Source organism: Bufo bufo, chromosome 6 (assembly GCF_905171765.1).
Source record: "Bufo bufo chromosome 6, aBufBuf1.1, whole genome shotgun sequence".
NCBI lineage: Eukaryota > Metazoa > Chordata > Amphibia > Anura > Bufonidae > Bufo > Bufo bufo.
The window spans coordinates 363018811-363042195 of record NC_053394.1 but is presented as its reverse complement, the minus strand read 5'-3'; the positions used below and the strand labels follow the sequence as shown (position 1 = coordinate 363042195).

The window sequence follows — 23385 nt, the reverse complement described above, 5'->3', positions numbered from 1 at the left end:
CCTTCAGCCTCGGCTGGTTGACAAGCAAGCAGCACCTCCAGAACTACAGAACTCCAGGACGGACCATTCCCTGCGAGCAGTCCTGTGAGTAACTTATCCAGAGACCAGGAGAAGCCAAATTCCTCCTCAGCTAGTCAGGCCCACACCAAGAAGAAGACAGACAGAGCAGAAGATAGATACCTGCCAGATTCACTAGGCATATGATAAGAAGCAGAATATATATTGATTCCTGCCACATTTTGCCAATACCTGCTGGGACCCAAGACTATTGCTGTACTCGTATGGATTACGCTGCCATTAAATAAAGACAAATTGGATTATATCACCAGTCTGGATCTCATTTCTTATTATCAAAGTTCCTCAGTTACTCCTACTAACAACACTCAATTTATTGCAAAATGAGCCAGGATCCAGGAGTCCAGCCATACCAAGGTAGGAGACACCGTTGACACTACACAGAGACATTATCCCCACTCTGGCATTCCTCACCTGGTACGTGAGTTACAACATTTTAACCTCTTAAGGACATAGGGCGTACAGGTACGCCCTTGTGCCCTGGTACTTAAGGACACAGGGCGTACATGTACGCCCTGTGTATTTTCGATCACTGCCGTGCGGCTGGCAGTGATCGGAACCCGGTGCCTGCTCAAATCATCGAGCAGGCACCTAGGCTAAATGCGCGGGGGGGTCCCGTGACCCCCCCATGTCGGCGATCGCGGCAAACCGCAGGTCAATTCAGACCTGCGGTTTGCTGCGATTTCTGAAGTTTCTGGTCCCCGCAGTCCCTGACCGCAGGGATCAGAAACTTTATATGCCATAAAAAAAGTTTTATTTACCCCCCCCTGCACCCCCGAATGATTTTTATGGTGGCGGGAGGTGCAGGGGGAGGGTTGCGGGCGGTGTGGGCGGTGCGGGAGGCGGGCGGTGCGGCAGGCGGGATCGCGATCCCCCGCCCGCCTCCCCTTGTATAATCGTTGGTGTCTAGTGGGGATACCAGGGTGCCAGCACATTGCTGGCACCCTGGTATAAACGGCTGACATCTGCGATGCGATGTCAGCCGTTTAACCCTTTCCATACAGCGGTCCGTACGGACCGCTGTATGGAAAAGGTTAACAGCGCAGGGAGCTCCCTCCCTCTCCCATCGGGGGGCTGCTGTGCCTTTGCAGCCCCCCGATGGGGAGGGAGAGAGCCCCCAGAGAGCCCCCCGAGAGATCCCCTCCTTACCCTTCCCCGTCTGCGAAGTTCTGAGCAGTACTGAGCAGACGGGGAAGGTTCCCATGGCAACAGGACGCCTCTCAGGCGTCCTGCTGTCCATGGTGCTGAACAGATCTGTGCTGAATGGCATAGATCTGTTCAGTGTAAGTAAAATACAGTACAGAACAATATATATTGTACTGTACTGTATTATTCAGACATCAGACCCACTGGATCTTCAAGAACCAAGTGGGTCTGGGTCAAAAAAAAGTGAATAAAAGTGAAAAAAAAGTAAAAATCAAAAAACACATTTATCACTGATAAAAAATGAAAAAAATAAAATTCCCTACACATGTTTGGTATCGCCGCGTCCGTAACGACCTGATCTATAAAACGGTCATGTTACTTTACCCGAACGGTGAACACCATAAAAATAAAAAATAAAAAACTATGATGAAATTGAAATTTTGCCCACCTTACTTCCCAAAAAAGGTAATAAAAGTGATCAAAAAAGTCGCATGTACGCCAAAATTGTAACAATCAAACCGTCATCTCATCCCGCAAAAATCATACCCTACCCAAGATAATCGCCCAAAAACTGAAAAAACTATGGCTCTTAGACTATGGAAACACTAAAACATGATTTTTTTTGTTTCAAAAATGAAATCATTGTGTAAAACTTACATAAATAAAAAAAAAGTATACATATTAGGTATCGCCGCGTCCGTATCGCCCGGCTCTATAAAAATATCACATGATCTAACCCCTCAGATGACCACCGTAAAAAAATAAAAATAAAAACGGTGTAAAAAAAGCCATTTTTTGTCATCTTACGTCACAAAAAGTGTAATAGCAAGCAATCAAAAAGTCATATGCACCCCAAAATAGATGCCAATCAAACCGTCATCTCATCCCGCAAAAAATGAGACCCTACTTAAGATAATCGCCCAAAAACTGAAAAAACTATGGCTCTTAGACTATGGAGACACTAAAACATTTTTTTGGTTTTAAAAATGAAATCATTGTGTAAAACGTACATAAATAAAAAAAATTGTATACATATTAGGTATCTCCGCGTCCGTGACAACCTGCTCTATAAAATTACCACATGATCTAACCTGTCAGATGAATGTTGTAAATAACAAAAAAAAAACGGTGCCAAAAAAGCTATTTCTGGTTACCTTGCCGCACAAAAAGTGTAATATAGAGCAACCAAAAATCATATGTACCCTAAACTAGTACCAACAAAACTGCCACCCTATCCCGTAGTTTCTAAAATGGGGTCACTTTTTTGGAGTTTCTACTCTAGGGGTGCATCAGGGGGGCTTCAAATGGGACATGGTGTCAAAAAAACCAGTCCAGCAAAATATGCCTTCCAAAAACCATATGGTGTTCCTTTCCTTCTGCGCCCTGCCATGTGCCCGTACAGCTGTTTACGACCACATATGGGGTGTTTCTGTAAACTACAGAATTAGGGCCATAAATAATGAGTTTTGTTTGGCTGTTAACCCTTGCTTTGTAACTGGAAAAAAAATATTAAAATGGAAAATCTGCCAAAAAAGTGAAATTTTGAAATTGTATCTCTATTTTCCATTAAATCTTGTGCAACACCTAAAGGGTTAACAAAGTTTGTAAAATCAGTTTTGAATACCTTGAGGGGTGTAGTTTCTTAGATGGGGTCACTTTTATGGAGTTTATAATCTAGGGGTGCATCAGGGGGGCTTCAAATGGGACATGGTGCCAAAAAAACAGTCCAGCAAAATCAGCCCTCCAAAAACCAAACGGCGCACCTTTCACTCTACGCCCCGCTGTGTGCCCGTACAGTAGTTTACGGCCACATATGGGGTGTTTCTGTAAACAGCAGAGTCAGGGCAATAAAGATACAGTCTTGTTTGGCTGTTAACCCTTGCTTTGTTAGTGGAAAAAATGGGTTAAAATGGAAAATTAGGCAAAAAAATGAAATTCTCAAATTTCATCGCCATTTGCCAATAACTCTTGTGCAACACCTAAAGGGTTAACGACGTATGTAAAATCAGTTTTGAATACCTTGAGGGGTGTAGTTTCTTAGATGGGGTCACTTTTAGGGAGTTTCTCCTCTAGGGGTGCATCAGGGGGCTTCAAATGGGACATGGTGTAAATAAACCAGTCCATAAAAATCAGCCTTCCAAAAACCAAACGGCGCACCTTTCACTCTACGCCCCGCTGTGTGGCCGTACAGTAGTTTACGGCCACATATTGGGTGTTTCTGTAAATGGCAGAGTCAGGGCAATAAAGATACAGTCTTGTTTGGCTGTTAACCCTTGGTTTGTTAGTGGAAAAAATGGGTTAAAATGAAAAATTAGACAAAAAAATGAAATTCTCAAATTTCCTCCCTATTTGCCAATAACTCTTGTGCAACACCTAAAGGGTTAACAACGTATGCAAAATCAGTTTTGAATACCTTGAGGGGTGTAGTTTCTTAGATGGGGTCATTTTTGGGTGGTTTCTATAATGTAAGCCTCGCAAAGTGACTTGAGACCTGAACTGGTCCCTAGAAATTGAGTTTTTGTAAATTTCGGAAAAATTTCAAGATTTGCTTCTAAACTTCTAAGCCTTATAACATCCCCAAAAAATAAAATATCATTCCCAAAACAATTCAAACATGAAGTAGACATATGGGGAATGTAAAGTCATCACAATTTTTGGGGGTATTACTATGTATTACAGAAGTAGAGAAACTGAAACTTTGAAATTTGCTAATTTTTTTCAAATTTTTGTTAAATTAGGTATTTTTTGGTGCAAAAAAAATATTTTTTTTGACTCCATTTTACCAGTGTCATGAAGTACAATATGTGACGAAAAAACAATCTCAGAACGGCCTGGATAAGTCAAACCGTTTTAAAGTTATCAGCACTTAAAGGGACTCTGGTCAGATTTTCAAAAAATGGCCTGGTCCTAAGGTGTAAAAAGGCTGTGTCCTTAAGGGGTTAAAGGGCCCTGCGACTATAACCTGCGCACATTGCAATTGGCGTCACAAACAAAAACTATTAATATTGCGCCAGTGTGCATCAGTCCCAATCCGGCTTACTGCACAGGCAAACTCTCTGCCACATTACTTTATGCGGGATGCTCTCCTGAAATATTCAGGTTCACTACTATGTTCCAGAAGGCATATATTGAAAAAGGATAATTCTGCGCACTAATCATCCAGTTGTGTCAAGGTACCTTTAAGTTCTTCCTGGTCTCTGGTGCTTGTGAAGTCCCTTGGCTAGACTCGGCTCTAATCTTCACTAAACTTGCTCCATAGTCGTACATAGACTTACTTGTCTGTGCTGGGCTGCTGTGACTACTTGGTCTGCCATCTCCAGGCTTGATCAGGGCGCAGAGGAAAGAAAGGCAGCTACATCTTGGACTGAGCCTGCTCTGCTCCTCCATACACTTGCTTCTCCTCTCTCCCTCTCTCAACTACTTCCTTCCACTTCCTTTTTTCTCTCCTAACTCAGCAAACCCCAAGCTATATATATAGTATATGGCGCCAGCACCACCTAGGTGCGAATAGTTGTAATGACAATGCCAGCCTAATATTAGGAAACACAATACATAAAATACATTACATATTACAGTTAGCAGCAAAAGTTTAAAGTGCGCACATATAGCACATAGTGGGACACTGCACATACACACAGGACTCCCCTGCATAACAGAAATGGGACGGATCCGTTTTGCAGCCCATAGACTTCTATTATGACGGAGTGAATAACAAAATGCCTCTAAAGGCATTCCGTTATGCAATTGCGTTATGGCCCGCGGTAACAGAATCCATAACGCAATTCACCGTTAACCAACAAACTATGAAATTCGCTCATCTCTAGTTACCTTCCCAGGCAGTTCCCTGAGCAATATGGCTGCTCAACTTTCAATGAAGTAGCTCTAATTTCAGGTCTGTATTTTCTCACAGGACTCAGGTTCCTGCAAGCTGCTCTTACTGCTCAAATCTCCATATTATCTCCAATACTGGTCCAGGAAGGTGACCAAGCCCAAGGGCCAGGCCTGACCCTACCTAGAGATTGAAACTAAGCCATGGGTTAACCATCTGTATTCTAGCTAGAAGTTACATAACATTGAATCAACATAATTTTACCTAATCACACACAGTAGACAGAGACCGGCAGGGTAAGGTGGCAGTGGAGCAGCAGGGGTTTTATCAGTTTTGGTCATCTTCCTTGCTTTAAGGCTTAGGCTACTTTCACACTAGCGTTCGGAGCGGATCCGTCTGATGTTTCATCAGACGGATCCGCTCCGATAATGCAGACGTTCGCACCTGTTCAGAACGGATCCGTCTGCATTATTACTTAGAAAATTTTCTAAGTCAGAAAGTAGCCTGAGCGGATCCGTTCAGACTTTACATTGAAAGTCAATGGGGAACTGATCCGCTTGAAGATTGAGCCATATAGTGTCATCTTCAAGCGTATCCGTCCCCATTGACTTACATTGTGTGTCTGGACGGATCCGCTCGCCTCCGCACGGCCAGGCGGACACCCGAACACTGCAAGCAGCGTTCAGGTGTCCGCTCACTGAGCAGAGCGGAGGCTGAGCGCTGGCAGGCGGATGCATTCTCAGTGGATCCGCCTCCACTGAGAATGCATTAGGGCCAGACGGATGCGTTCGGGGCCGCTCGTGAGCCCCTTCAAACGGAGCGCACGAGCGGACACCCAAACGCTAGTGTGAAAGTAGCCTTAGTTTACACAGTTTTTATGCTGTTTGTGCTGATTTAACTTTTTTTGCCCCTTTTTTGAGGTTTTTGGTGTCTTTTTCTGGGGGGGGGGGGGGGGAACCTCCACATGTTAGCTGAAAGACTATGAGAATTATGAAACACAGTATGCAGTTTGTGCCCATGGTGGTTTTTCAAATCACAGCATGTTCTAACAAATGCAGTCTTTCCATACCCTTTTGTATAGGGAGAAAATACCTTAAAAAACCAACGCAAGTCAAATACATAAAAAATACTATAAAAACGCATAAGACATGAAAAAACGGCAGTACGGATTTATGTTTGCAAGAGTGCTTAGGCAAATTTTTTATTAAATACCAGAAAGCCCCTTTAATGTTGCAGTTATTATACTTGTAAAATCAGAATTACTTAGTGTACGCTGCTTGGTTTGCATATATTAAAACAATTTTTTTTTTTGTAGATCTCTGATCGCAGGCACAGAGGGTTAATAGTAAAATCATCAATTGGGCATTTATTTTTATTTTTTTGCCTTTCTCTTGATGAAGTTGAAGACAATGTCATTTTTAAAGAGGTTTTCCGGGAGTATAATGTTAATGAGCTACTTTTTCGAGGCCACTGATGTCATGTTTATTGGTCACATGGCCTAAACGAAGCTCAATCCTATTCAAATGAATGATCCTGAACTGCAATACCAAGCACAGCCACTATACAAAGTACTGCACTGTGCATGGTATGCTGTAAGGAGGTGGCAGCACTCACCAGACATCAATATTCTGCTCCTGGAAAATCCCTTTTACCTTTAGATAGTTATTATAAAAATTTATAGGTCTATTGTTTTCCCTAAATATTTAACTGCAGAGGGCAGTATTTCCAAAATAATGTCAAAAGATAACTTTGTCAGACTAAATATTAACAATAGAATGAGATTTGGCTGGTGTATTAGCAGTAACTGATTAAGGGTTCAGTCACACGTCCGCAAAACACGGACACCGGCCATGTGCGTTCTGCATTTTGCGGACCGCACATGACCGGCACAATAATAGAAATGCCTTTTCTTGTCCGTATCTGCGGACAAGAATAGGGCATGCTCAATTTTTTTGCTGGGCTGCAGAAAGGAAGTACGGATGCGGACCCATTTTGCGGAAGTGTGAATGGACCCTTAACCTCACACTTCAGTGCTAAGCATTTCTTGGATGTTTTGATCTTATTTCCTATGAATGAATCTGATGATTAATATAAAAGTGCACTGCATGTAGTTTTTATGTGTAAAAACAATGTAACAGCATTTTGCAAACACAAATAACAAAGTTAATACAATAGTGCCATGCTCACTATAGAAAATATACTAGCGCTAATGCTACATTATAAATGCATTATGTACAAAATTATTTGTGCCTGCCCACCCCGGCAAGGCGATCTCTTTAGGGCAGGAACCTACACTAAATACCACCTCCACTGGTGCCATTCTGGCCTCCATTAAATTTAAGGAATGCAGGTTCCACATGCATGCTGAGCTCACACTGGATTTTACTTCTCCTGGTGCCAAATGGCCTCCAATGAACACAGAGAGAGCATCATTGTGTGCATTATCTCTATTCATTAACCCTTTCAGGACCCTGCCTTATTTCACTTTGAGGATCAGGCCGTTTTTTGGAAATTTGACATGTGTCACTTTATGTGGTAATATCTTTGGAACGATTTTACTTATCCAAGCCATTCTGAGATTGTTTCTTGTGACACATTGTACTTCATGATAGTAGGAAATTTCAGTCAATATTTTTCTTTTTTTTTTTAAATCCCAAATTTACCAAAAAATTTGAAAAATTTGCAACTTTCCAAATTTCTATTTCTCTACTTTTAAAACAGAGGGATACCTCATATAATAGTTATTATTTTACATTTCGCATATGTCTACTTTATGTTTGGATAATTTTGTGAATGCCATTTTATTTTTTTGGGGCCGTTAGAAGGCTTAGAAGTTTAGAAGCAAATCCTAAAATTTTTCCGAAAATTTCCAAAACACACTTTTTAAGGACCAGTTCAGGTCTGAAGTCACTGGGTGAGGCTTACATAATAGAAACCACCCATAAATGGCCCCTTTTTAGAAACTACACCCCTTAAGGTATTCTAAACTGATTTTACAAACTTTGTTAACCCTTTAGGTGTTCCACAAAAAGTAAGGGAAAATGTAGATGAAATTTCAGAATTTCACTTTTTTGGCAAATTTTCCATTTTAATCCATTTTTTCCCGCTAACAAAGCAAGGGTTAACAGCCAAACAAAACTCAAAATTTATTACCCTGATTCTGTAGTTTACAGAAGCACCCCATATGTGGTCGTAAACTGCTGCACGGTTACATGGCAGGGCGCAGACAGAAAGGAACAACATATAGTTATTGGAGGGCAGATTTCACTGGGATAATTTTAAGTTGCCATGTCACATTTGAAGACCCCCTGATGCACCCCTAAAGTAGAAACTCCAAAAAAGTTACCCCATTTTGGAAACTACAGGATAAGGTGGCAATTTTGTTGGCACTATTTTAGGGTACATATGATTTTTGGTTGCTCCACATTACACTTTTTGTGAGGCAAGGTAACAAAAAATAGCTGTTTTGGCACTATTTTTATTTTTGACAGGTTAGGTCATGTGCTAAATATGACTACTTTTTTGGGTTGTTTGTTTCAGTTTTACATAATAAAGCATTTTTTATTGTCTCCATACTCTTAGAGCCATATTTTTGTTTTGGGGGGGCGATTGACTTAGGATCTCATTTTTTGCGGGATAAGATGACGGTTTGATTGGCATTATTTTGGGGTGTGTATGACTTTTTGATGGCTTTTTTTTACACAGTTTTTTTTATTTTTTGGGTGACTGTCTTAGGTAAGGTCTTATTTTTTGCGGGATGAGATGATGGTTTGATTGGGGTGCGTATGAATTTTTGATCACTTGGTATTACACTTTTTTGTGATGTAAGGTGACAAAAAATGGCTTTTTGAAACAGTTTTCTTTTTTTTTTTACTGTGCTCACCTGAGGGGTTAGGTCATGTGATATTTTTATATAGCATGTTGTTACGGATGCGGTGATACCTAATATGTATACTTTTTTTTATTTATTTAAGTTTTACTCAATAAAAGCATTTTTGAAACAAAAATAAATCGTTTCAGTGTCTTCATATTCTGAGAGCCATATTTTTTTTATTTTTTGCCCGATTTTTTTATGTAGGGGCTAATTTTTTGCAGGATGAGGTGACGTTTTGATTGGTACTATTTTGGGGGGCATACGCCTTTTTGATCGCTTGACAAAAAATGGTTGTTTTTATTTTATTTTTTCTACGGAGTTCAGGTGAGCCGGTAGATCATGCAATATTTTTATAGAGCCGGTCGTAACAGACGTGGCAATACCCAATATGTCTGTTTTTCTTTTAGTTTTCAATTTTTTTGACAATTTTATGTGTTTTATTTTGGGAAAGGGGCTTTTTTCACTTGAAACTTTATTTTTATTATTATTTAAATTTAATTTTTTTAAAGTTTATTTACTTTATTTTTGTCCAACTCTGGGACTTCAACTTCTGGGGTCTGATCCCATCTGCAATGCATTACAATACATCCTGTATTGTAACACATTGACTGTCAGCTTTTATGCTTTCTCACAGGCTTCCGTAAAAAGCAAGCATCGTGCTGCCTTCTCTGCTATCGGATCCCTGTTACTGCAGCGCGGGGACCCGATAGGGAAGCGGACTCGTACCCTCCGCAAACCCTCTGCATGCTGCGGTCAGCTTTGACCGTGGTATACAAGGGGTTAATATGCCGGCATCAGTGTTTTCACCAATGCTGGCGTATGCAGCAGGGGCCCACTGTTAGTGACTGCCGGCTCCGTGCAGCTGATCCTTAAGTCACGTCCACCAGCGCCGTACATGTACGGTGCGGTCCTCTACGGGTTAAGGAAAACCAAAATAAACATAAGCTTTCATGTTCTGAAGTTTTGCTACTAAAGGTGATATTGGTGAAGTGGAGCACTGTGTTTAGGTTACATTCAACAGAGCAGCAGTGCAAAAATCTAACAAAAAACAGCCATTAAAAATGGATTCACTCTCAGTTTTTCATGGCCATTCTGCATCCATGTGTGCATCCGTTTTTAATGCCTGCTTTGCATCTGTTATGGTCATGAAAAACGGATGAATTTCATTGGTTTATTTATGTTTTTTAGTACCCTATCCCCTGCAGTACCTTCAGAACACCCATCAGTGCCCCCAGTATCTGTAATGGCCTCATTCAAGCTCATCCACTTGAACATGCTGACACTCACTTTGCCCTGGAAGGAACTGAAAGGACCCGACGCTCCCAGTTTCATGACATCACATGTGACGTCAATGGGCTGGGAATGTCAGGTCCTTTTCGTTCCCTCCAGTGCAGAGTAAATCATCCAAGTGGATGAGAAAAAAGTGTGTGTGTATACAGTGCTGCCCATAATTATTCATACCCCTGGCAAATTTTGACTTAGTTACTTTTATTCAACCAGCAAGTAATTTTTTGACGGGAAATTACATAGGTGTCTCCCAAAAGATAATAAGACGGAGTACAAGAGGCATTATTGTGGGGAAAAAAAAACATTTCTCAGCTTTTATTTACATTTGAGCAAAAAATACAAAATGTTCCGCACTGTGGAAAATCTCAGAGGACGTGGTCGGAAGCCAAAAGTGACACCTGTGCTGGCCAGGAGGATAGTTAGAGAGGTGAAAAAGAATCCAAGGATCACCACCAAGGCCATCCTGGTGAATCTGGGCTCTGTTGGCAATGTCTCAAGGCAGACAATCCAACAGACCAAGGAGGACGCCACTTCTCCAGATAAGGCACACAAAAGCTTGCTTGGCCTTTGCAAAAGCTCATCTGGACAAAGCAGAAGACTTCTGGTCTTCTGTGTTATGGTGAGATGAAACAAAAATTGAATTGTTTGGTCACAATGATGTTTCCTTAATTTGGCGTAAAAAAGGAGAAGCCTTCAACCCAAAGAACACCATGCCCACTGTCAAATATGGTGGTGGGAACCTAATGCTTTGGGGGTGTTTTTCAGCCAATGGACAAGGGAACCTGATCACAGTAAACGGCACCATGAAAAAAGAGCAAAACATGAGGATGCTCAACGACAACATCAGGCAGTCTGCAGAGAAACTTGGCTTTGGGCACCAGTGGACATTTCAGCATGACAATGACCCAAACACACAGCAAAAGTGGTGAAGAAATGGTTAGCAGACAACAACATTAACGTTTTGGAGTGGCCCAGCCAGAGTCCAGACTTGAATCCAATTGAGAGTCTGTGGAGGGAGCTAAAGATCAGGGTGATGGCAAAAAGACCCTCCAACCTGAAAGATTTGGAGCTCATTGCTAAAGATGAATGGGCAAAAATACGTGTGGAGACATGCAAAAAGCTGGTCTGCAATTATAGGAAGCGTTTGATTGCTGTAATAGCCAATAAAGGCTTTTCTATTGATTATTGAGAAAGGTATGAATAATTTTGGACTGGACACTTTTTGCTGTAAATAAAAGCTGAGAAATGTTTTTTTTTCCACAATAATGCCTCTTGTGCATCGTCTTATTATCTTTTGGGAGACACCTATGTCATTTCCCGTCAAAAAATTACTTGCTGGTTGAATAAAAGTAACTTTAAGTCAACATTTGCCAGGGGTATGAACAATTATGGGCAGCACTGTATATATATATATATATATATATATAATATATACAGTACAGACCAAAAGTTTGGACACACCTTCTTATTCAAAGAGTTTTCTTTATTTTCATGACTATGAAGGCATCAAAACTATGAATTAACACATGTGGAATTATATACATAACAAACAAGTGTGAAACAACTGACAATATGTCATATTCTAGGTTCTTCAAATTAGCCACCTTTTGCTTTGATTACTGCTTTGCACACGCTTGGCATTCTCTTGATGAGCTTCAAGAGGTAGTCCCCTGAAATGGTCTTCCAACAGTCTTGAAGGAGTTCCCAGAGATGCTTAGCACTTGTTGGCCCTTTTGCCTTCACTCTGCGGTCCAGCTCACCCCAAACCATCTAGATTGGGTTCAGGTCCGGTGACTGTGGAGGCCAGGTCATCTGGCGCAGCACCCCATCACTCTCCTTCATGGTCAAATAGCCCTTACTTTCAAAGTTTTCCCAATTTTTCGGCTGACTGACTGACCTTCATTTCTTAAAGTAATGATGGCCACTCGTTTTTCTTTACTTAGCTGCTTTTTTCTTGCCATAATACAAATTCTAACAGTCTATTCAGTAGGAATAGATTGCAGGATTGCAGGATAAAACTTACCAGGAAAGATTAAAGGACCTTAACATGTATAGCTTGGAAGAAAGACGAGACAGAGGGGATATGATAGAAACTTTTAAATACATAAAGGGAATCAACAAGGTAAAAGAGGAGAGAATATTTAAAAGAAGAAAAACTGCTACAAGAGGACATAGTTTTAAATTAGAGGGGCAAAGGTTTAAAAGTAATATCAGGAAGTATTACTTTACTGAGAGAGTAGTAGATGCATGGAATAGCCTTCCTGCAGAAGTGGTAGCTGCAAATACAGTGGAGGAGTTTAAGCATGCATGGGATAGGCATAAGGCCATCCTTCATATAAGATAGGGCCAGGGGCTATCCATAGTATTTAGTATATTGGGCAGACTGGATGGGCCAAATGGTTCTTATCTGCCGACACATTCTATGTTTCTATGTTTCTATGACTATCAGCTGTGTATCCACCTGACTTCTCCTCAACGCAACTGATGGTCCCAACCCCATTTATAAGGCAAGAAATCCCACTTATTAAACCTGACAGGGCACACCTGTGAAGTGAAAACCATTTCAGGGGACTACCTCTTGAAGCTCATCAAGAGAATGTCAAGAGTGTGCAAAGCAGTAATCAAAGCAAAAGATGGCTACTTTGAAGAACCTAGAATATGACATATTTTCAGTTGTTTCACACTTGTTTGTTATGTATATAATTCCACATGTGTTAATTCATAGTTTTGATGCCTTCAGTGTGAATCTACAATTTTCATAGTCATGAAAATAAAGAAATTCTTTGAATGAGAAGGTGTGTCCAAACTTTTGGTCTGTACTGTATATATATATAATATATATATATATAGATATATATATATAATCACTGAAAGGCACTTTAATCTGTTTTTAACAGCCGCTAGGGCCCATTCACTTGACCGTATGTTTGTGTCCGCATCCTTTCCTTAATTTTGCGGATGCTGACCCATTCACTTCGATAGAGCAGCAAAAGATGCGGACATCACACCATGTGCTGGCCGCATCCGTACTTCTGTTCCATGGCCCTGCAAAAAAAATAGAACATGTCCTATTCTTGTCCACAATTGCGGACAAGAATAGGCATTTCTATCATAGGGCTGGCCGTTCCGCAAAATGTGGAGCGCAAACGGCCGGTATTCGCATTTTGCAGAGCACTCAGACCCCCACAATCAAAACCCTAGATATTTTAACATGATACTTCATGGGATGCACAAATTTCTAGCACTATGAGTTACAGTAAACTCTAAATAGTAAACTGCACTTTAAATATATGTCCCTTTCTATTGTACAGATCAACTTCCAGGGCTGCATAGCCAATCAGGCGAGGTGAGGCAATGGCCTCAGGCGACACAATCCTGTAGACCAGGGGTCAGCAACCTCTGGCGCTCCAGCTGTTGCAAAACTACAATTCCCAGCATGCTCCATTCATTTCTGTGAGAGTTCTGAGAAGAGCAGAGGAAGTATGCATGCTGGGAGTTGTAGTTTTACAACATCTGGACCGCCGGTTTCCTACCCCTGCTGTAGACAATGTGGTGGTGGTGGTGGTGGGGGTGTCTGGGCCGTGGAAATGAGGCCTGTACTGCATCACTGACAGCCACATGGAGGTAAGTATTTTTTTTTTTTGCATTTGGCACCATACTGTTGGGCCACTATGGGGGCATCTGCCAGGGGCACAAAATAGGGGCATTTTGTACTGGCACACATTATGAAGGGCACTATGGGGATATTAGCTCAACAGGGGGCACTAAGAGGGGGTATTTTTTGTACTGGCACACAGAAGGGGGCATTGGCAAACATTATGGGGGCACTATCAGGACACTGACTCAACTTGGGGCACACAGAAGGCAGGCATATTTTGTACAGGCACACATGATGGGGCCACTAAAGGGACTTTTGCTGTACTGAGGGCAGTAAGAGGGGTATTTTTTGTACTGGCACACATAAGGTGGCATTGACACACACATTATGGGGACATTGGCTCTACTGTACTGTACAAATTTTTTGTACTGGCACAAATTATAAGGAGTCTTTTGTTGCACTGCCACACATTATAAGGTGGCATTTTTTTGTACTAGCGCACATTTTAAAGGGGGCATCTTTGTACTAACTCACATTATAAGGGAGTATTTTTGTACTTGGGGATACTATCAACCTTAATCGACGTGAGGAGACTTATAGGACATACATGCTCCCCTGGAATTATGGGAAGAAAGGGAAGCAAATGAGCTCTTAACAAGCTCTGCCTCTAATGCCACCAGATGTAAGGCAGCTATCCTATAAGTCAATGTTCAACCCTTTAAGATGCTTTAAGGTCCTTTGAGGCAGGGGTGCACTGCCAATGAGGCCAGGTGAGGTGATTGCCTCAGGCAGCACCAGGTAGGGACAAGTGGGGGACAGTGGAAAGGCCTTGGGCAATGAGTGCTTTCATTGTGGAAGCGTTCATGTCTGAATATTCAACAGTATCACTATATTACTATAACCAGGAATGTTTTGTAGCACTATAGGTAATGTTTTCCAAGTATGTCTTTAACTGTAAGGCTGGAGCAAAGGATTGGGAATTTGGCATGGGGAGGGGGCGTCATTTCAGTTTTCGCCTCAGGCAGCAGAAAGACTAGATGCACCTCTGCTTTAGGTGCTGGCCTGTTTAATATCCAAGTCATGTCTCAAAGCATATTTCAGGGTATTATATTTTTCGGCAGTGGGCACAGTATTGGGAGTGGCAGGATGGGGTGTTCAGAAGGCTAGGAGAATGATGGAACATTAAGAAACTAAGATGTCTGTTTGTCAAAGAGATGGCTGAAATAAATCATCACACATAGAAAAACCTACATGCCATTAACCCTCAGTAATTTGTTGATACTCTAGTTATCATTGGCTCCAATCTCTTCCCTTTCATGTCCGGAACTGGCTGCCAATCATTACAATCATACCATCAAAACTACTCTGACACTGTCATGAACCGGCAGGACAGGTAGTGAATCCTCTGGACCAGAGAGGCGATGGCGCGGGTTGTACTAGAGGACCGGTTCTAAGCAGTTACTGGTCTCCACCAGAGCCCGCCGCAAGGCGGGATGGATTTGCCGCGGCGGTAACTACCAGGTCGTGTCCCCTAGTAACAACTCAACCTCTCTGGCAGCTGATAAGGCGTGGTACACAGGGAGAAGGTAAGAGCGTAGTCGGACGTAGCAGAGGTCAGGGCAGGCTGCAAAGGTTCAAAGGCGAGTGGACGGTAGCAACGGGTACGGCAACAGGTAAGGCAAACTAACATCGTAGGGAACGCTTTCTCTGAGGCACAAGGCACAAAGATCCGGCAGAAGGCTGTGGGAGGAGAAGGTATAAATGGGCAGTGCACAGGTGCAGCCTAATTAAGTCAGCACTGCCTCTCACAACCTTAACCCTTAATAACCCCTTTGGACCAGGCACCAATCACTGGTGCACTGGTCCTTTGAATCTAAGAGTCCCGGCGCGCGCGCGCCCTAGAGAGCGAGGACGCACGCGCCGAGGCGCTGGAGTGCTGCCTGGGGGCATACGCTGTGAGCGTTCCGAGGCCAGCAGGGGACCCGGAGCGCTCAGCGTAACAGACACCTTGTTGACACAGACTGTGCAAACCTGGCACACACCTGATACACGTTTTCTTCAGCGGTACCCTAGGTGTGCTGAGCCTTTATGGAGAAAATCATGAACTTCTGCAGATTTTCTCCATTGTAAATTTATGCTTATAACCTACAACTCTGACCTCCACCTTGGCAAACAGACCTATGTCACTTTTCTCATCTGCTCACTTTCAAATAACTTAAAATGACTCTTTGAAAGTTTTAGACTCCCTCCTCAGCCCTAAAATGCACACTCCCATTACTGACCTCTGTGATGAAGACCTGGCCACTTACTTCAAAGATATGACTAATAACTTCCAGCAGGAAATAATCTCCTAGTCATTAACTAGCTTCGATCCCCTTCCCTCCAACGTTTCCTCTTGTTCTTCATTTGACCCTATAACAGAAGAAGAAAGTCTCCATCTTCTTCTCGATTGACTACCTGTATTATTGATTCTATTCCCTTACACCTCCTCCAGTCCCTCTCTCCAACTGTCATATTCTCTCTCTTGTGGCATGTTTTGTCCTCTTTTAAACATTTTGTTATAACCCCACTACCAAAAAAAAATCTCTTGATCCGACCTGTGCTGCTAATACCAACCTATGTCCCCTTCATCTCTAAACTGCTGGAACGTCTGGTCTACTTTCGCCTAATAAATTACTTTTAAGCAAACTGTCTTCTCAACCCCTTTTAATCTGGCTTTCACCCTCTACACTCTACAGAAAATGCACTGACTATGGATCTCCTGACAGTGAAAAGGAATGGCAACTACTTTGTACTCATTCTTCTGGATCTCTCTGCAGCATTGGATACTGTAAACAACAAACTCCAACTCACCTTCTGCCACTCGATTGGTCTTAAGGACACTGCTCTCTCCTGGTTTTCTTCCTATCTCTAGCCACTCTTTCAGTGTATTATTTGCTGGCTCTACTACTTCTCTTTCTGTTGTTGTATAGGTTTCTCAGGGTAGAACATGTCAGTAGTTAAAATACTAAAAATTGGTTGTAGTATTGGCCTTGTTCAGGGTTCTGCAACCCTACCTTTTCACTTGGAAATTAAGGATTTCTTTTTACCTGTAGCAAAAATTGCCAAAGGGTCTTTGATGCTGGGGTCCTGGTGTGAATACTATATATGCACTATAGCTACATCATTGGGTGTATCTGCTGGAGCACAACAGCTGTAAAGCTTTTCCGGGTTACATATTCCATGACAGTGATGCTGTTGGGTCCATTTACTGTAGTTGCACATTTTGCATACCTGCATTTCAACAGTGTATTATGCTTCAAATCCAAGACAAGTCCACAATAAAGTCTGCATGTATGACAAGAATTTGCCATGGATTTAATTGCGTGTGTAACTCCTCATATTGCAAAAAGTTAAATCTGCTGTGAAAAATCCACAAAATACTTGATGTTCTGTAGCTCTTAGAGGGGTTGATCCATGAGAGACATTGATGGAATATCGCTAGGATATGCCATCAATGTCAGATAGGTGCAGGTAAGACCTCTGGAACCCACTCCTATCTCCAGAACCGGGCATCCAAAGTGAACAGAAAGCAGCTGCATATGTGCAACCACCCTCCTTTCACCTCTATGGGAGTTCCGAAAAATAGCCAAGTGCTGGCTCGACTATTTCTAGCAGTCCCATTGTGGAGAATGGAGTGAGTGGCCATCCTTATGTGGTGCTCTTCCCATTCACTGCTATGACATGTTACCTCCCCTCCCCCCAGTCTGTCATTTTCTACTAGTAATTTTGCTTTTTACATGGATGGACTGGCCATCATTCTTGTTTAGCTCGTAGGACTAGTTGAAAACCTGTAGGATATGTAAAGACAATTTCTAGAGTTAAGATTCCAGAATAGGATAATTCAGAATGTAGCACTGGGTTATTCAAATGTCCTGAAAAGACAAATGGAAATTAAGTCTTTAGAAAAGCTTAATCTCTTCTTGAGTTACCAAATCAACTTATAGCTGGAAGGTTCATTTCTTTATAGGAGGCAATGAAGTTAAATACACCATACCTGGGGATGCTGCAAGCTTGAGTTCCATCTTGATTTTATGTGAATTTTTAACCAGTTTCCTACTGCCTCACAACTTTATACATTATGGCGGTAGGCCATTAACTGTAACCACGATATATTGAACAGATTCCCAGTGAGCGCCTGTAGTCTTCAATTCATATATTCTTTATTTAATCAGAAAGATAATACAATAAAGAACGCATTTCGGCCCGTCCAGCCGTCGTCAGCTCGAAGGCGATTTTTACATGACGTCACATGCTTAACTATTTTATTCAAAGTCTCCCACATTGTGGCTGAGCAGGGCTTAAAAGGCAGCTAGTAAAAGTTTAATAGACTGCAGAAGCATACTATTGCAGTCTTTGGTATAAGTCAGTGGTCAGCAACCCGCGGCTCTAGAGCCGCATGCGGCTCGTTTGAACCTTTGCCGCGGCTCTGGCATGGGCATGAGCAGTGTGTGTGCAGCGGCGGGGCAGGCACTGTGCGGCAGCGGCTGGGCAGGCACTGAGATGAGCGCTTCCATTGTGGAAGCGAAGCGCTCATCTCCATAGTGATCTGTTTGCATCGCCGTCCTCAGGACAGCGATACAAAAGGAGGCTGTGCGGTTGAGCAGGGCAGGGAGGTGTGTCCCTTTCCTGTTCCTCTGATAGGCTGCCGGCACTACTAGGCCGGCAGCCTATCAGAGGCCGGCGTAGGCGGCGCAATGACTTCATCGCGCCACCTGAGCCGTACAGCGCTGGAGTCGGGACACAGGCCGGAAGAGGCCTGCATCGCATCGCTCCAATGAGGTAAGTATAAGTGTTAATTTTTTTTTTTTTTAACTGGCAGTCTGGCACATAATGGGGGGGGCCCTGGTATTATACTGGAACATGATTGGGGAATTTGGGTGGGCCCTGGAATTACTGGCACATGATTGTGGGGGGGGTCTGGTATTACTACTGGCACATGATTGGGGGGGGTCTGGTATTACTACTGGCACATGATTGGGGGGGGGTCTGGTATTACTACAGGCACATGATTGGGGGGGTCTGGTATTACTACTGGCACATGATTGGGGAGGTCTGGTATTACTGGCACATGATTGGAGGGGGGTCTGGTATTACTGGCACATGATTGGATGGGGGTCTGGTATTACTGGCCTATGATTGGGGGGTCTGGTATTACTGGCACATGATTGGAGGGGGGTCTGGTATTACTGGCACATGATTGGGGGGGTCTGGTATTACTGGCACATGATTGAGGGTGGTCTGGTAAAGGTAAATTAAATATTTTAATTAGCTATTAATTTGCAAAAATATATTTTACATTGTTAAGTGAAAAAGTCCTTTTTTTCTTCAGATTGACAGCTGACTGCACGATCCTGTATATAGCATTAAGGTAAGAAACAATATATGCAGTGTTATATTTGTTTTAAATGTCGCAATGGTTTTGCGGCTCCCAGTTTTTTTTTTCGGAAACGGGTCCAAGTGGCTCTTTATGTCTTAAAGGTTGCAGACCCCTGGTATAAGTGATCAAAAGATTGCATGTATAAGGCCCCTAAGGTGACTAAAAGTTACAGTAAAAAATATAAAATAAAACATGTAACCAAAAAGACAAAAATATTGATAATTCAAATCGCCCACCATTCCCAATTTTATATATATAAAAAAATAATTAAATAAACATAATTGGTATTGCCACATAGAAAAAAAAATCTGAACTATTAAAATATTAAAACATTTATCATGCACAGTAAACACTAGCTGTAACAGGAAAAATAAATGGACCCCCTCCCCAAAAATCTAATAAAATGTAATCAAAAAGTTTTATGAACCCCAAAATTACACAAATAAAAAAAAATACAGTTCGCCCCATAAAAAAACAACAACCCTCACACAGCTCTGTAGATGGAAATATATAAAAGTGATTGGCGCCAGAATATGCAAAGAAGAACATTATTTTTTCAAAGCTTTTTAGTTTAAGTAGTAAAACATAATAAAAACTATATACATTTGGTATTTCCGTAATCGTACTGACCCGAAGAATAAAGTCGTCATGCCATTATTAGTGAACAGTAAAAGCTGTAAAAATAATGGCAGAATTGTATTTTTTTTTTTACCCCACAGAGAATTTATTTCCTGTTTTTCAATGCAAGATACGCTAAATAAAATGCTGCCCTGACAAAAGAGGGGGGAAAAATTCAAAACAAAAAAACGAAAGTAGGCCATGTTCTGAAAGGGTTTATATCCATAACAAATATACCAGGCAGGGTCGATTCTAATATTTCTGCTAAGGCAAAAACTGGCTTGTGGCATGCGCTCCGCAGTAGCAGGAAGAACGAAAAGAGACTTGAGATGACACAGTATCTTGTCCTCAGGAACGTCAAAACAGATTAGGTTTGTTTAGCACGTTGTCCCCATGACTCCTCTGCCGAGCTGCTGCTGCTAAACAACTCCTGCATGGTAATTTACATAGTGGTATGCGATCATTAAATAAAATACGTAAAATAAGATTTTCCGTCAATTTAATTTTTTTTCTTATTATATTGCAGATGCTATTATTAGGCTATGTTTATGTGGAGTTTTTTGTGTTCTGAAAAAAACCTATGCAGAATCCGCTTCAGGATTCCTTGTGGATGTGGTTTTTATCCCAACACAGTTTGAGACGCAATTTGTGATCCTGACAATTTTAGTGGGAAGTTTGGATTCGGTGGGGAATGCACACCAAGAATGAACGTCACTTCTTTTTTCCACGGTGTGGTTTTCCCATTGAAATGAATGGAGATGATTTGCAAGGCTACTTTCACACTTGCAGCAGAGTGATCCGGCAAGCAGTTCCGTCGCCGGAACTGCCTGCCGGATCCAGCAAAACGTATGCCAACTGATGGCATTTGTAAGACTGATCTGGATCCTTATTAGTCTTAAAAATGCCTAATCAGTTAGAAAAATGCATTGAAATGCCGGATCCGTCTTTCCGGTGTCATCTGGCAAAACGAATCCGGCATTTATATTTTCCACCTTTTTTTCGGTCTGCGAAGGACGGATCCGGCATTCCGGTATTTTGAATGCCTATGGAAACAAATGCTGGATCCGGCATTCAGGCAAGTCTACAGTTTTTTTTCGTAGCATGCTGCGGTTTTATCTTTTGCCTGATCAGTCAAAATGACTGAAATGAAGACATCCTTATGCATCCTGAACTGATTACTCTCCATTCAGAATGCATGGGGATGGGGATATACCTAATCAGTTCTTTTCCGGCATTGAGCCCTTTTGACGGAACTCATTGACGGAAAAGAAAAACGCTAGTGTGAAAGTACCCTAATACAGCAAAATCCCTGTTGAAAAAATTTCTTGGGACAATACTCTTACAGTTGAGTTGAGGGCTTTGTGTTAGAGTAAAAAATGGTAAAATGACAGATACCATTGTAAGTCAATAGGATATGCTATCCTCATCATCAAAGACAACTGCATACTTGATAGCATGAAACTTAACACAGCCTAAGGGCTCATGCACACAAACGTATTTATTTTTCACATCCGATCCGCATTTTGTGTGGGTCGGATGCTGACCCATTGACGTTGTCCGCATCCGTAAGTCCTTCCCGTGGCACATTTAAAAATATAGAACATGTCCTATACTTGTCAGTTTTACGGACAAGAATAGGACTGTTCTAAGGGCAGGACGTTCCATTCCACAAAATGCGGAACACACATGGCCATTATCCGTGTTTTGTGGACCGCAAAAGAGGCTATGGTCATGTACATACTGAATAACGTTTGTGTTTAACAGATCCGGCAGGCTGTTCTGGCAGACAGAGTGTCGGAGTTCACGGAATCCAGTAAGGCCCCCAATTCACCTTCAGGCCCCAGTGAATATAATGGGATCTGGGGTAAGGGGTGGGGATACGGGCGCTTTGTGGCATAGGTGTCGGGTTTTCAGACGTAAAAAAATCATTGCATTTTAAATCCCAAGCATGTCAATTTACGCAGTGGATTTCCAAAACGGATTTAGCTCTTTGGAATTTCCACTATGGATTTGCAGTAAATTCTTCAGCTGTAGAAAATCCAAACTGTGTGGCCTAGCCTTAATAAAAGCATTTAATCATTTCAATCCAGGCAGTACAAGAATCATAGCAACTGTACTCTGTGAATGTACAGTTCAGATAATGACGCTCCAGCTTTATGGTGACGTTGGCGTATAATGGGTTAGAGCATGTGACCCTTAGCTGGCACATTCGCTGTCAATATGATGCTGGAGAGTGTTGGCAACAGGCTCCATTATGGACATGGGGGAAGTCTCACGGTCATATTGTTGTTTGACCGTGACGTGGTTGCCGTGCAGACTGGTTGCCGGTGGCAACATGTTGTTGTTGTCGGTTTGAACGTGCATTTCCCCTCTAAGGTGTGTCTCCCTGCGGTTTGGTGAGCGAGGGGTTAATCCTCTAGCTAGTGGGGATTTAGGTGTGTCCTGGGTGTAGCCACTAGCTTGACTTTATCTGTGGCTTCCTGGCTGGGGGCAGTGGTACTCCAGCCTTGTTTGGTGTTGGAGCTCTGCTCCTTTCCTGGGTGATTCTGCCCAGTCCTTGAGGGCCACCTTGTTGGACATAAATTGTCTTCCTTTTGCATGCTCCTTTTTCCTTACCTCACTTGTATGTTAGGTGTGGGTTTATGTTCAGAGTGTGTTGTACATTTTGATTGTTGTTACATGTCTGGCCTGTTGTTGGTGTTTGTTCCTTCATGTATGTAAGATGTTTTCCTTGTGTGTTGTGTCCTCCGGAAGGGGGTTGGTTTCCCGGAGGGGTGAACCACAAGCCTGTATGCAGCGCTGCCTCGGGCTGCCATGCACCTTGCGGCATGGGGGTCCTGGTGGAGTCTGGTGTGCTGGATACCTGTGTTAGTTGCTGGTACGGCATCCTGTTTGGTGTTAGGGCTCCTGTACGTATGCAGGGGTTCCAGTCATGGAGACTTTGGCAGGTTAGTGTGTTGTCTTGTGTTCTTACCTGCTGATCCTCTTGCTGTGTATGGTTTCTCCTTTTCCCTGCTACTAGGTCTTTAGAGACTCCTGTTGTTCTGTATCTTGGATGAACAGGACGTCTCTCCCCTGCTCCTATGTGAGGGATTATCAGGGCAACTCAGGGTCCCAGGTTTCCAGGGTATGAGCCGTCTTACCATCGGGGTCCGCTCATACGGTGAGTAGTTAGGGAGAGGATTAGGGACGCTATAGGAGGTGACCTGCTTCCCTTTTCCTGGCTTCTTGGCCTAGCAGCTATACTTTATACTGTTACATTGTATGGTGGGGGTTTTCTCCTACTCCCCACCGTGACAGGAAGACTGTCATTGGCTTGGTCACCTTTGGAACGGGACACCCACGTGTGCTGTTGCAAGGTCATAAAAGGACGGAGCTTTAAACTGCCAGTCTGGTGACGTGACAGGACAGTAGTGGACACAGACAACTGGCCCTGGGCAGCCAGTGGGATCGGGAGACCTGCATGAAGGTGAAAGAAGAGAAAAGAACTCCTAGAGTCTGAGACTTTTGTACTCTTGTCATAGATGAGGCTGAAATTT

General features: G+C 42.5%; 1 long non-coding RNA gene across 1 annotated transcript; it reads right to left on the bottom strand.

The window, feature by feature from the left end:
- Positions 1–4506: 4506 nt before the first annotated feature.
- LOC121003488 lies at positions 4507–23063 on the bottom strand. Its single transcript, XR_005779486.1, has 4 exons — positions 23053–23063; positions 20557–20563; positions 14698–14704; positions 4507–4633 (listed from the first exon to the last, which is right to left on the bottom strand). It is a non-coding gene; the product is annotated as an uncharacterized LOC121003488 (long non-coding RNA).
- Positions 23064–23385: the final 322 nt, after the last annotated feature.